This window comes from Scyliorhinus torazame, chromosome 5, assembly GCF_047496885.1.
Source record: "Scyliorhinus torazame isolate Kashiwa2021f chromosome 5, sScyTor2.1, whole genome shotgun sequence".
Classification (NCBI taxonomy): domain Eukaryota; kingdom Metazoa; phylum Chordata; class Chondrichthyes; order Carcharhiniformes; family Scyliorhinidae; genus Scyliorhinus; species Scyliorhinus torazame.
The window spans coordinates 113,011,885-113,025,035 of record NC_092711.1 but is presented as its reverse complement, the minus strand read 5'-3'; the positions used below and the strand labels follow the sequence as shown (position 1 = coordinate 113,025,035).

At 44.1% G+C, this 13,151-nt stretch overlaps 1 protein-coding gene and 1 non-coding gene across 2 annotated transcripts in view; both read left to right on the top strand.

Moving 5' to 3' along the window:
- The window catches only part of LOC140421366 (uncharacterized), a 522,678-nt gene that overhangs the window by 384,029 nt on the left and 125,498 nt on the right, over positions 1-13,151 (top strand). The window lies entirely within an intron of this gene.
- trnav-uac (transfer RNA valine (anticodon UAC)) lies at positions 605-677 on the top strand. Its single transcript has one exon. It is a non-coding gene; the product is annotated as a tRNA-Val (tRNA).

Here is a 13,151-nt window from a genome sequence, read left to right as displayed (position 1 = left end):
GAATGCAACAGGCCAGATTGAAGGATGTCTTATAGTAATGTGTACTCAAAAGGACAGACACAAACGATACTGCAGCTGAATGAGAGGAAATTCCAGAGATTTAATTGAACCAGCATTTGAAAAGAAAAAACGGTCTTCCTGATGGAGAAAGAGGAAACACCACTGTGGGAATCCAGGCTCAGTGCGGATTTGCTGTCGGCCCTCCTTTCTTATACATGAACGGGATTTAGGCTGCAGCATGTTACACATCAAAACACAGAGGGGTCAAATATAAGCAACACATAATTCTCAATTCTTATACTGATGGTAAACATTGAAAAACGAAACAAATACTGTGTAAAGTTGGTTGAGTTTTTCCGGAGGAAGATAAGATTGCTGCATTAATAATTGAAGAGAGTATTTCGCCGTTAGATATTTGCTGAACAAATGCTTCAGTTCAATATAGGTTCTACTTCTTCTGGTTTTGTAAGTTGAGACATCTGTTTTAAAGAAACAGACGTGTTCTTGAAAGAAGTGACATGGCCTCTCATCGAAGCTTGAGAAACGGCAGGAAGGCAGTTCAGTTGAACGTGGCACAGGTCTGTTGACTTCTGCATTGCCAGTTGTTTCTGTAGTGTAGTGGTTATCACATTCGCCTTACACGCGAAACGTCCTCGGTTCAAAACCGAGCAGAAACATCTTATGCGTCTAGTTTAGTCTGTTGCTGTATATTACCTCAATCTCGTAACATGTCTTCATCAACGAGGAATAGCAAAAGCCAAGTACGGCTATGGCTGTGCGAATCAGGAGTTTCCAAGTTCGACTCCTGGCGGGCTCGGACTTTGAAATATTGGCGTCCGCTTTAGCTGAGTGGGTGGGACAGCTGATTCTTGATGCAGAGCAACGTGAGCAGGGCATCATCAATTCTCGCATCGGCTGTGGTTATTTAGGAAAGCTTTGCCTTCTCAATTTAACTTCCACTTCAAGCAAAACAAAACTTATCTTAAGTTCAGTAAAGTTCGATATCTGATGGTTTTATAAGTTGAGACATCGGTTTTAAAGAAACGGCTGTATTCTTGTAATAAGTTACATGGCCTCTCAGCCGAACCATGAGAAGCTGCAGCAACACAGTGAGGTTGAACATTGACACGTCCACTGATTGCAGCCCTGCCAGTGATTTCTGTAGTGTAGTGGTTATCACATTCGCCTAACCCGCGAAAAGTCCCCAGTTCGAAGCCGGGCGGAAACATCAAGTACTTCTCATGTTTTGTGAGAAATGTTTGCACAAAGTACGTTCGTTCCCCAATCTCGTTGGTTCAAGGAATATGAGATTTAGTCTCACATCAGACATTACAATTCATTCAACAAAGTCAGAAGGACTGAATTTTCAAGGCGAAGAAAAACATTTTCTTATTTTGGCACAGTTCGGATATTAGCAGTTTGTTCATCCACTACAGAATTTAATGGGTTGACAGATGCAGATGAACATATTTAATCACCATTTCAAACATGTCTAAATGTGCGATAAAAACAACTTACTGCGGATGCGTCAATCGGCAACAAAAACAGAAAATACTGGACAATCTCAGCAGGTCTGACAGCCTCTGTGGAGAGAGATGGCAGCTGTCGTTCCGGGTCTGGGTGACTCTTTGTCGAAGCTGGAGAACTGGATTTTTGGTCAGATTTGGACTTGGGAGGGCGTGGGGGGAGGGCGTGAAGCATTGGGCCTCGATTGAGAGCCAGCGATAGGCGGAGAATGACAAAAATGTGTTGGACAGAAAGAAAAAGGGAATGTTGTAATCAAAGATAAGAACGGTGTTGATAGAGGAGCATTAGCAGTTTAGAATGTGTTAATAATGGCAGAGGACAATGAGGAACATGGGGCGGATTTCCCAAGAGGGATGGGATGGGGTGGGGAGCGGCGGTGTGATAATGGTGGGTTAAAACATATCAATGGAAGCAATGAAAATAAGTTGATGGAAAAAACATGTGGTGAAGGGGGAGGAGGGATTTTCACGGTCTGAAGTTGTTGAACTGACTGTTAAATCCGCAAGGCTGTAACATGCCTAAATCGGAGGATGACGTGCTGTTCCTCGGCTTTGTGCTGGACTGCAGGGGAACATTGCACAAGGCTATGATCGGACATGTGGACATTAGAGCAGGACAGTGAGTTGAAATAGCAAGCGACAGGAGGGTCTGTCTCCAGCTTGTGGATGGAGCGAAGGTGTTTTGCAAAGCGGTCACCAAGTCGGCGTTTAGTCTCTCCAATGTAGGTGGCATTGGGATCAGCAAATGCAACAGGCCAGATTGAAGGATGTCTGATAGTAATTACGTGTACTCAAAAGGACAGACACAAACGATACTGTAGCTGAATGAGAGGAAATTCCAGGGACTTAACTGGACCAGCATTTTGGAAAGAAAAAACGGTCTTCCTGATGGAGAAACAGGAAAAGCCACTGTGGGAATCCAGGCTCAGTGCGGATTTGCTGTCACCCCTCCTTTCTTATACATGAACGGGATTTAGGCTGCAGCATGTTACACATCAAAACACAGAGGGGTCAAATATAAACAACACATAATTCTCAATTCTTATACTGATGTTAAGCATTGAATAACGAAACAAATACTGTGTAACGTTGGTTGAGTTTTTCCGGAGGAAGATAAGATTGCTGCATTAATAATTGAAGAGAGCATTTCGCCATTAGAGATTTGCTGAACAAATGCTTCAGTTCAATATAAGTTATATTTCATCTGGTCTTGTGAGTTGAGACATCTGTTTTAAAGAACATAAGAACATAGAACATAAGAACTAGGAGCAGGAGTAGATCATCTGCCCCCCTCGAGCCTGCTCCACCATTCAATGAGATCATGGCTGATCTTTTGTGGACTCAGCTCCACTTTCCGGCCCGAACACCATAACCCTTAATCCCTTTATTCTTCAAAAAACTATCTATCTTTATCTTAAAAACATTTAATGGAGGAGGCTCTACTGCTTCACTGGGCAAGGAACTTTCCATATTGACTAGAGTAAGGACAACATGGACTTGTCAGGATTAATGCATTCTTCAATCGTAAACAAGTGATTCATTCGCAACATCTGTTCAACTGGATGAATCGATGGACAACTGCGTTGGAGTCATTGAGTCAATATACCAAGGGGTATCAAAGATCTGAAAAGTTTAAATGAAAGACGAGGGGAAGATCATATCAGAAATTCTGGAGGAAATAGAATGTGAGTAGTAAGGGCGTGGAATGCCCTGCCTGCAACAGTAGTGGACTCGCCAACACTAAGGGCATTCAAATGGCAATTGGATAGACATATGGACGATAAGGAAATAGTGTAGATGGGCTTTAGAGTGGTTTCACAGGTCGGCGCAACATCGAGGGCCGACCTGTACTGGGCCTGTTCTATGTTCTATGATAAAGATCAAGTAGGCAGGGAAGGGCATCCAAAGAATGATATGAGTTAAGGCACCTTAGATCGATTCGCCATGTTCATGTTAGTAGCTGTGCGAGTTGAATTCGCATATTATCGTTACTGCTGAAGTGGTCAGTATCTGTTCTTGTAAACGGATGTGTTTTGTTGCATGTTTACGTAACTCTCATTGTGGTTGCCTGGCTGTTATTTCTGTTCAACAATGTGGGAGCGCCCTCTGCGGAGCACTAACTAGAACTCTCAATGCGCGAGTTTGAACAGCATCCTTTCGATTTCTGCAGCAGTGTTGGATCCATGGCTTCAAAATGTATCGCACTGTTAGAGATCAGCATGTTGCCGATCATTCGCTCAACACTCCGGTAGTTTTATTAAACGTAGGTGATATCCCTGTTCCGACATAGCTTTCCTCCCAGAATATCAAGCATATACTGCGGGGCTGCCGAACGCTGTCTGTACCGGGGCAGATGAAGGTTCGAATCGCTTGTTGTCAAGTTGCAGATTTGTGGGACATTACTTTCCCCGTCAGAGGTTATTTCAGCATTCGCCTGTTCCACTTTTTTTTGGTGGTTCGATTCTAACTTTAAAAATAGCGAAAAAATCCAATCAGTATCAGCCTAATTTCGAGCAATATAATCGTTATCTCCCACCAATCACTGTTAGTTTTGTTTACCAACAACAACCAACATCTGAGTTAACCCATCCAGGAGGAGGATGAATGTTTTGCTGGGAAGGAAATACTTACTGGTAACAGAGATGGTGATGAGGAGCGACGGGAGCATGCTCCCCATGCTCCTTGGGTAGCCTACAATTCTGGAAGCGCATGGAATCCTATCCCGTCCCACTGAAATGCTGATTCAACGAATGACAAGGACCAGCGGCACCATTATCTCCAATAACATGATCAGAACAGAGCGAGAGAAGCAAACGGAAGCTTTGGACAGGAATACCACAGGCTCAGCATTGAGTGGGTGTGCGGTGCCTCGCAGCTGCACTCGGAATTGATGGAGCGGAAATACGATGGTTGAACCTTCAGAAGTCTGTGACCATCCTGCACCTGCTCACTGTTTAAGTGACTGAGAACAAATAGAGGAGAGTCATGAAGGGATTAGAATCGTGGAAACTTTCAGCACGAAATGAGGCCCTTCGGCCTATCCTACTTGTACCTCTTTGAGAGAATTACCCAAATTGCCCCAATCACACTCGCATATTCACATAGGCTGGCATTTTCCCCTTTCCAAGCTTTCGACAATTCCCTCTTGAAATATACGAAAGTGTGTATCTCCACCTCTCCTTCAAGCAGTTCATTCCAGGTTTAATCATATCCATTTCAATCAATAAGATTTATCTGACTTTTTTCTCTTAATTCGGGATGTTTGGCTTATTTGTATTATGGAAAAAGTTGTGTATGATCTACTCAATTGTAGCCAATCATAATTAAGTCTCTCCTTGAACTGTTTTGATATAAGGAGAACAATTTTAGTTTCTTTACACTGTTCTCTTTTGGGAAGTCTCATTGCAGGTGCGATTCTGGTGTACCCCATCCATACCTTTTCCCACGACTTGACATTTCCTTTTTCCAATTATTGCTTTCCTGGTGTATAACTGCTGACTTATCAGTAGCATTTTCCAAGCTAAATATAGAACATGGAATTTACAGTGCAGAAGGAGACCATCCGGCCATCGAGTCTGCACCGGCCCTTAGAAAGAGCACCCCACTCCGCCCCATACCCGTAACGCTACCCAACCCCTTCAGGCACTGAGGGCAATTTACCTTGGTCAATCCACCTAATCGCACATTTTTGGATTGTGGGAGGAAACAGGAGCTCTCGGAGGAAACCCACGCAGACACGGCGAGAACGTGCAGATTCCGCACATACAGTGACCCAAGCCAGGACCCGGACCCGGGACCCTGGAGCTGTGAAGCGACAATGCTAGCTACTGCACTACCCTGCGGCCTAAGTATCAAGAAAAATAAAGATTGCGCTTAGTCACCTTCTATTTAGGTTTCTGGGACACAATATTTAACATTGTGTTTTGATGTGTATTTCAATAAACCCACTCAGTAGTTCTAAATTGGATTGAAGAGAATCCGACAGCAGGGGGCGGCAGGCAGCAGTATGCTAATTGGAAAGTCACGTGAGATCAATGCCAAAGCCAATAGTGATGTGGAGATGCCGGCGTTGGACTGGGGCGAGCACAGTAAGACGTCTTCCAACGCCAAGTTAAAGTCCAATCGTGATGGTATCCTGAGTGATGTCACAATAGGCCTGGCCTTGCAGTGTGTGGCTGGAACAATGAGTTGAACAGAGCCCGGGATCTCTCTCTCTTTTTCATTCTGACTCATTTCATTCCCATTCACTGAGAAATTTAGTCAGACATGTTTCTACTAATACTGGCGACACTCTGGGACAGTCAGTATACGATTAGGTTCATCATGACAGTTTAGCATATTGATTGCAAAGAGTTTGCACTAAACATTAATATCGTTAACGATAAGATGTATACATATTATGTGTAGCTTGGCAAATGAGAGTTTACACACTCAGGTCCAGATAGACACAAGTTTCGCTTTATTCTCTTTAATCTCGTGCTCTTTTGTTCATCTACTTTCACAGGCGGATTATGTGCATTGACTCAGTCTCCAGTGACATTAACTGTATTAGAAGGGCGTTCAGCGCAGTTAATTTGCGAGTATACAGATCAGGTTATAAGCACTATGGAATGGTATCGGCAGAAACAGAAACAAAGTAGCAGAACTGAAGAAAGATGAAATCTTAGGACGATATCTGGCGACTGATGATAAGTCCACAAAGCCTGGTGACCTGAACATAAGCGCCCTGTATGTGGCGGACGGAGCGGTGTATTACTGTGCAGTGAGGCACAGTATCAGATAAAAGACAAAAACTCGTACAACAACCTCCGCGACTATTTTCTTCTCGGCTGAGTGTTTTTGATGCCTCAAACTGCGAAATGTGTCTATTTCCGTGCCCGCAGTGAACAAAACTGACAGGATTATGTAAGACCCATTTGCATTCTGTCTTTCTCCTTGTGCACATGAACAGAAAACCGGTATAGGAAACCCTGAGACTTATCTCCATGATACGAGTTATATCACCTCAGTAATTATTTCGGAGCTTAACCTGAATATTGATGTTCCAACAGAGGCAATCCAGGAGTAGTGAATCTGTGGTTACTTGTTGCGGCAACAGAACAAAGGCTGTGTCAAAATCTGGGATGGATTCTAACACATGCAATAGACAATGTCCCTTTGAACATAGACTTACCAAGCAGCACGGCCATTATCAGAAACGGCCGTGGAGAGAACACGGTGTATAATGTAGACTTAAGTAGAAAAAGAACCCTTGTTAATAAACGCAGCTGAGAAACAGATTTCACTTATGGGGCGACTGAGGGACGTTTTCCAACGACAGTGTTACAAACTGTAGGTCCGCCTCAGCAGCTTTTTGCAGAGCTAACCGTTGTTCCACCGCAGCCCAATGGTGCTTTTGCATCTGGACTTGTGGAACTGACTGTCAGTGAATCTAAAGAACCCGAACAGTGATCTAGTCAGTATCCTGATAATAATACAGGTTTCATTGTTAGGCACGGAGTAGGAATGGCCCCCGGTCATCTGGCTATTGTCAGGCGGAAGAATTGGGCTGTGAATTGTGTCAGAAAACATTCAACCAAAAGGTAAATAAACATTGAGGTAATTCTGAGCTCCCGGCTTGTTACCAGCAAAATACTTTAGTCAAATAGACACCATGTGTCAGCTGTGGTCTGAGAGACCTAGAAACTGAGAGTGTAAATGGAGAAAGGATTTCACATTGATTCCGAGAAAGACATGACAAGATCACAAAACGGCAAAACGTGAGTGAAAGCACCATAAATTGATTTGTGAAATTAATTTACGGTATAGCTGCAAGTTAAAAAAACTAACTAATAACATTCCTCAGCTGCTGCTCACCTGTTATTGTTGGATTTTGTGTTTTGTTCTCATATCTTAATAATGACCCTCACAGGCTCAGTTATGGTTTATGTTTTCAGTGCGAGAGCGCCCTCTGCTGACAATAACCGGGACTCTCAGGCTAGGTTTTTGTACGGGCTCCACTATATCTCTGCAGCAGTGTGGGCTCCATGGCACAGAAATACACTGCGGTGTCGGAGAGAAGCGCCGCGGCGATATTTAAAGGAACCGTTTTGTTTTGTTTGTTCAAAACAGCCGAGAACCTGGTTGGCAAATCTTGAGGCGTAGCTCCTGAGCTATATATCTTGAATAAATATTTCGGAGCTTCCCCGGGAGACTGGATGTACCAGAAAAGAGTTGGAGCACCAGTTGTCGAGTAGCTGCAGTCCAGTATTATTGTCTGTCCTTCCAGAACTGTTAATTCAGAGGGATCCTGGGACACTTCATCTTTGCCATTGGATTCTGCAACAAATTACAGAATCTATTAAATAACTGGGAGCGAAAGCTGGGAACAGACAGTGACCATTTGGACATAGACTCACCGGGCATCAAGACCAACAGTATTAGTAAAGAACATCGAGAGAACATGGTTGCTGCTTTGGAATTTCACAGAAGTCACAGAATTCTAAAAACATGATAACTCTTATAGTCTGACATGAAAAAGTAAATTCAAGGGCAGATTTCATTTATTGGGTAACTAAAGGGGCGTTGCCCAATGGTAGGATTGGCTGGCTTCTCGGTGCTGCTGCTCACACAAGTTGAATACATGTGCTCTCTATCAGCAATTGGCTAACGACCAGTTTAGTGTGAGCTCAGTGACTGTCTAACTGTTTCTCTATCTCACACTGTCTGTCTTTCTCTGCGTCCTTTGTTCTTCTCGATGCTTGTCTGGCTCTTTCAATCGTTCAGGATATCTGTATGCCAATCTCTTTCCTCTGGGTCTCGAAGCCTCTCTGTCCTTCTGCCCTGTGTCACCAAAGTGCAGAATGGGGGCAACACGGTGGCGCAGTGGTTAGCACTGCTACCTCACGGTGCTGAGGAGCCGGGTTTGATCCTTGCCCTCGGGTCACTGTCCATGTGGCGTGTGTACGTTCTCCCCGTGTCTGTGAGGATCTCACCCCCACGAACCCAAAGATGTGCAGGGTAGGTGGATTGGCTACGCTAAATTGCCCCTGGATTGAAATTCAAATGAATTGCGTACTTTAAATTTATTAAAACAAAGGAAAGTGCAGAATGTGGAACATGCATTTTCACCCAGTCTGCCATGTTCGACAACTTCCCCAAGCAATGTGTCCCAGGAAGGAGGGAGCAGTCGCGTCAGACAAAATATACTAACCGGAACTCTGAGAAACTCAATTAGAAATCAAACTGTCTCTCGGATGAATTGCAGATCCGAGAATTCACGAGAAATGTCTTCACCCAGTAGAGGTTAGAATATGGAAATGTCCATCACAAGTAGTGACAGAGGCGAATTGATGCAATTAAGGGGACAAGGAGGGTTTGGAAGGATATGCTCGAGTGCGATGAAGCTGCTTAGAGGACATTGGTAGAAAGTGTGAGCATCTAGGTACTGAGTCAGATGTTCTTTTCAGGAGTACAAATTCTATTTCATTTTCTAGAACACAGTTTTTACTGCGAGTTTTTACTGTCAGTTCAGTTGAATTTTTAAGCAATGATTTCCGCTTTCTATAACCGTGTGTTCCAGCTCTAAGCAATGGAGATTCTGTTACTCAGCGGGATTCCTCACTCGCACAGACAGAGGGGAAGATGTCACTTTAACCTGTACCTATGCCGACGATGTATTTCACTTATTCCGTCACCGTCAGTACCCTAACAGACAGCCTGGGGTTGTTGCCAGGAGGCACAAGAACGGCGGTGATTCACTTAAAGCGGATTTCGCGCAGAAATTATTTTTCCATTCAGTCCAACAGTCGGACAAGTCGGACCGATTGACCATCTCGGAGCTGGGGCTGTCTGACTCCGCGGTCTCTTACTGTGCAGAGTGTCACAGTGATGGGAGTGAGTGAAAATCTCGAACAAAAACTGCCTCAAGTTTCTGGGTCACAGCTGCTGTCTGTTGAAGAGTTTTTAAACAGCAGGTCGGCTACTAACAAGTTAATAGATTCTCGTGCATATAAACTACAGCACAATCCATAGTAGCACCGCCTAAAATCGTTCGCATTGAATACTGATTCAGTCTGATTATTGCATCAACTGTCAGAGGAAGGTACTTGCTGCTGTTCATTTCGTATCTTGGAGAACTCGCTACTACCACTGCGAGTACAGGCACCCATAAGACCATAAGACATAGGAGCGGAAGTAAGGCCATTCGGCCCATCGAGTCCACTCCGCCATTCAATCATGGCTGATTCCAACTCCATTTACCCGCTCTCTCTCCATAGCCCTTAATTCCTCGAGAAAACAAGAATTTATCAACTTCTGTCTTAAAGACACTCAACGTCCCGGCCTCCACCGCCGTCTGTGGCAATGAATTCCACAGACCCACCACTCTCTGGCTGAAGAAATTTCTCCTAATCTCTGTACTAAAGTGACTCCCTTTTATTCTAAAGCTGTGCCCCCGGGTCCTAGTCTCCCCTGCTAATGGAAACAACTTCCCTACATCCACCCTATCTAAGCCATTCATTATCTTGTAAGTTTCTATTAGATCTCCCCTCAACCTCCTAAACTCCAATGAATATAATCCCAGGATCGTCAGACGTTCATCGTATGTTAGGCCTACCATTCCTGGGATCATCCGTGTGAATCTCCGCTGGACCCGCTCCAGTGCCAGTATGTCCTTCCTGAGGTGTGGGGCCCAAAATTGCTCACAGTATTCTAAATGGGGCCTAACTAATGCTTTATAAAGCTTCAGAAGTACATCCCTGCTTTTATATTCCAAGCCTCTTGAGATGAATGACAACATTGCATTTGCTTTCTTAATTACGGACTCAACCTGCAAGTTTACCTTTAGAGAATCCTGGACTAGGACTCCCAAGTCCCTTTGCACTTCAGCATTATGAATTTTGTCACCGTTTAGAAAATAGTCCATGCCTCTATTCTTTTTTCCAAAGTGCAAGACCTCGCACTTGCCCACATTGAATTTCATCAGCCATTTCTTGGACCACTCTCCTAAACTGTCTAAATCCTTAACAATGGATTCTAGAATCTTGCCAACAACCGAGGTTAGGCTAATTGGCCTATAATTTTCCATCTTTTTCCTTGTTCCCTTCTTGAACAGGGGGGTTACAACAGCGATTTTCCAATCCTCTGGGACTTTCCCGGACTCCAGTGACTTTTGGAAGATCATAACTAACGCCTCCACTATTTCTTCAGCTATCTCCTTTCGAACTCTAGGATGTAGTCCATCTGGGCCCGGAGATTTATCAATTTTTAGACCTCTTAGTTTCTCTAGCACTTTCTCCTTTGTGATGGCTACCATATTCAACTCTGCCCCCTGACTCTCCGGAATTGGTGGGATATTACTCATGTTTTCTACTGTGAAGACTGACGCAAAGTACTTATTTAGTTCCTCAGCTATTTCCTTGTCTCCCATCACAAAATTACCAGCGTCATTTTGGAGCGGCCCAATGTCAACTTTTGCCTCCTGTTTGTTTTTAATGTATTAAAATAAACTTTTACTATCATTCCTAATGTTACTGGCTAGCCTACCTTCATATTTGACCCTCTCTTTCCTTATTTCTCTCTTTGTTTTCCTCTGTTTGTTTTTGTAGCCTTCCCAATCTTCTGACTTCCCACTACTCTTTGCTACATTACAGGCTTTCACTTTTGCTTTGATGCATTCCCTACCTTCCTTTGTCAGCCATGGCTGCCTAATCCCCCCTCTGATAACCTTTCTTTTCTTTGGGATGAACCTCTGCACTGTGTCCTCAATTACTCCCAGAAACTCCTGCCATTGCTGTTCTATTGTCTTTCCCACTAGGCTCTGCTCCCAGTCGATTTTCGTCAGTTCCTCCCTCATGCCCCTGTAGTTACCTTTATTTAACTGTCACACCTTTACATCTGATTCTACCTTCTTTCTTTCAAATTGGAGATTGAATTCTACCATATTATGATCACTGCCTCCTAAGTGCTCCCTTACTTTAAGATCTTTAATCAAGTCTGGCTCATTACATAACACTAAGTCCAGAATGGCCTGTTCCCTCGTGGGCTCCATCACAAGCTGTTCCAAAAAGCCCTCCTGTAAACATTCAATGAATTCCCTTTCCTTGGGTCCACTGGCAGCATTATTTACCCAGTCCACCTGCATATTGAAGTCCCCCATGATCACTGTGACCTTGCCTTTCTGACATGCACTTTCTATTTCGTGGTGCATTTTGTGCCCCCGGTCCTGACCACTGTTAGGAGGCCTGTACATAACTCCCATTATGGTTTTTTTGCCTTTGTGGTTCCTCAACTCTACCCACACAGACTCCGCATCATCTGACCCTATGTCATTTAGTGCTATTGATTTAATTTCATTCCTAATTAACAAGGCAACCCCGCCCCCTCTGCCCACCTCCCTGTCTTTTCGATAGGTTGTGAATCCCTGGATGTTTAAATGCCAGTCCTGAACCCCCTGCAACCATGTCTCTGTGATGCCTACCACATCATACCTGCCAGTCACAATCTGGGCCACAAGCTCATCTACCTTGTTCCGTACACTGCGCGCATTTAAATATAGCACCTTTAATTCTCTATTGACCGTCCCTTTTTGTTTTCTTAGTGTGGTGGACCTTGGTTTACTGAGCCTTTCCATACACTGTGTCATATTTTGTGGGATGGGGACTGTCGTAACCTCTCCTGAGTTTTGTCTTTTCGTACTTTTTTGTATTCCTAAGCAGCTACGCTTCCCACTGATTACTTCACCTCTTGGTTCCCTGACTTTCCCTTCCCCCCCAATCTTTAGTTTAAAGTCCTATGGGTCCTATGGGTCTATGGGTCCTATGGGTCCTATGGGTCCTATGGGCCCCGTGGGTGGTCTGGAACTAGTTACACCCGTGTACCTCTGATGAGGAAAAATAACTCACAGACTAAAAGCAAAGACTCTGATTTGATTTGATTACTGTCACATGTATTAGTATACAGTAAAAAGTAGTGTTTCTTGCATTCTGTACAAACAATGCATACCGTACATAGGGAAGGAAGGAGAGACTGCAAAATATAATGTTACAGTGATAGCAAGGTGCAGAGAAAAGATCAACTTTATACGAGGTAGGTCCATTCAAAAGTCTGATGGCAGTAGGGAAGAAGCTGTTCTTGAGTCGGTTGGTACGTGACCTCAGACTTTGGTATCTTTTTCCTGACGGAAGAAGGTGGAAGAGAGTGTGCGTGGGGTCCTTAATTATGCAGGCTGCCTTTCTGAGGCAGTGGGAATTATAGAGTCAATGGATGGGAGGCTGGTTTGAATGATGGCCTTGGCTACATTCACGACCTTTTGTAGTTTCCTGCGGTCTTGGGCAGAGCAGGCTCCATACCAAGCTGCGATACAACCAGAAAGAATGCTTTCTATGGTGCATCTATAGATGTTGGTGAGGGTAGCAGCTGACATACCATATTCCCTTAGTCTTCTGAGAAAGTAGTCATTGGTGGGCTTTCTTAACTATAGTGTCGGCATGGGGGAACCAAGACAGGCTGTTGGTAATCTGTACACCTAAAAACTTGAAGCTCTCGACCCTTTCTACTTCGTTCCCATTGATGTAGACAGAGGCATGTTCTCCACTACGCTTCCTGAAGTCGATGACAATCTATTTCATTTTGTTGACATTGAGG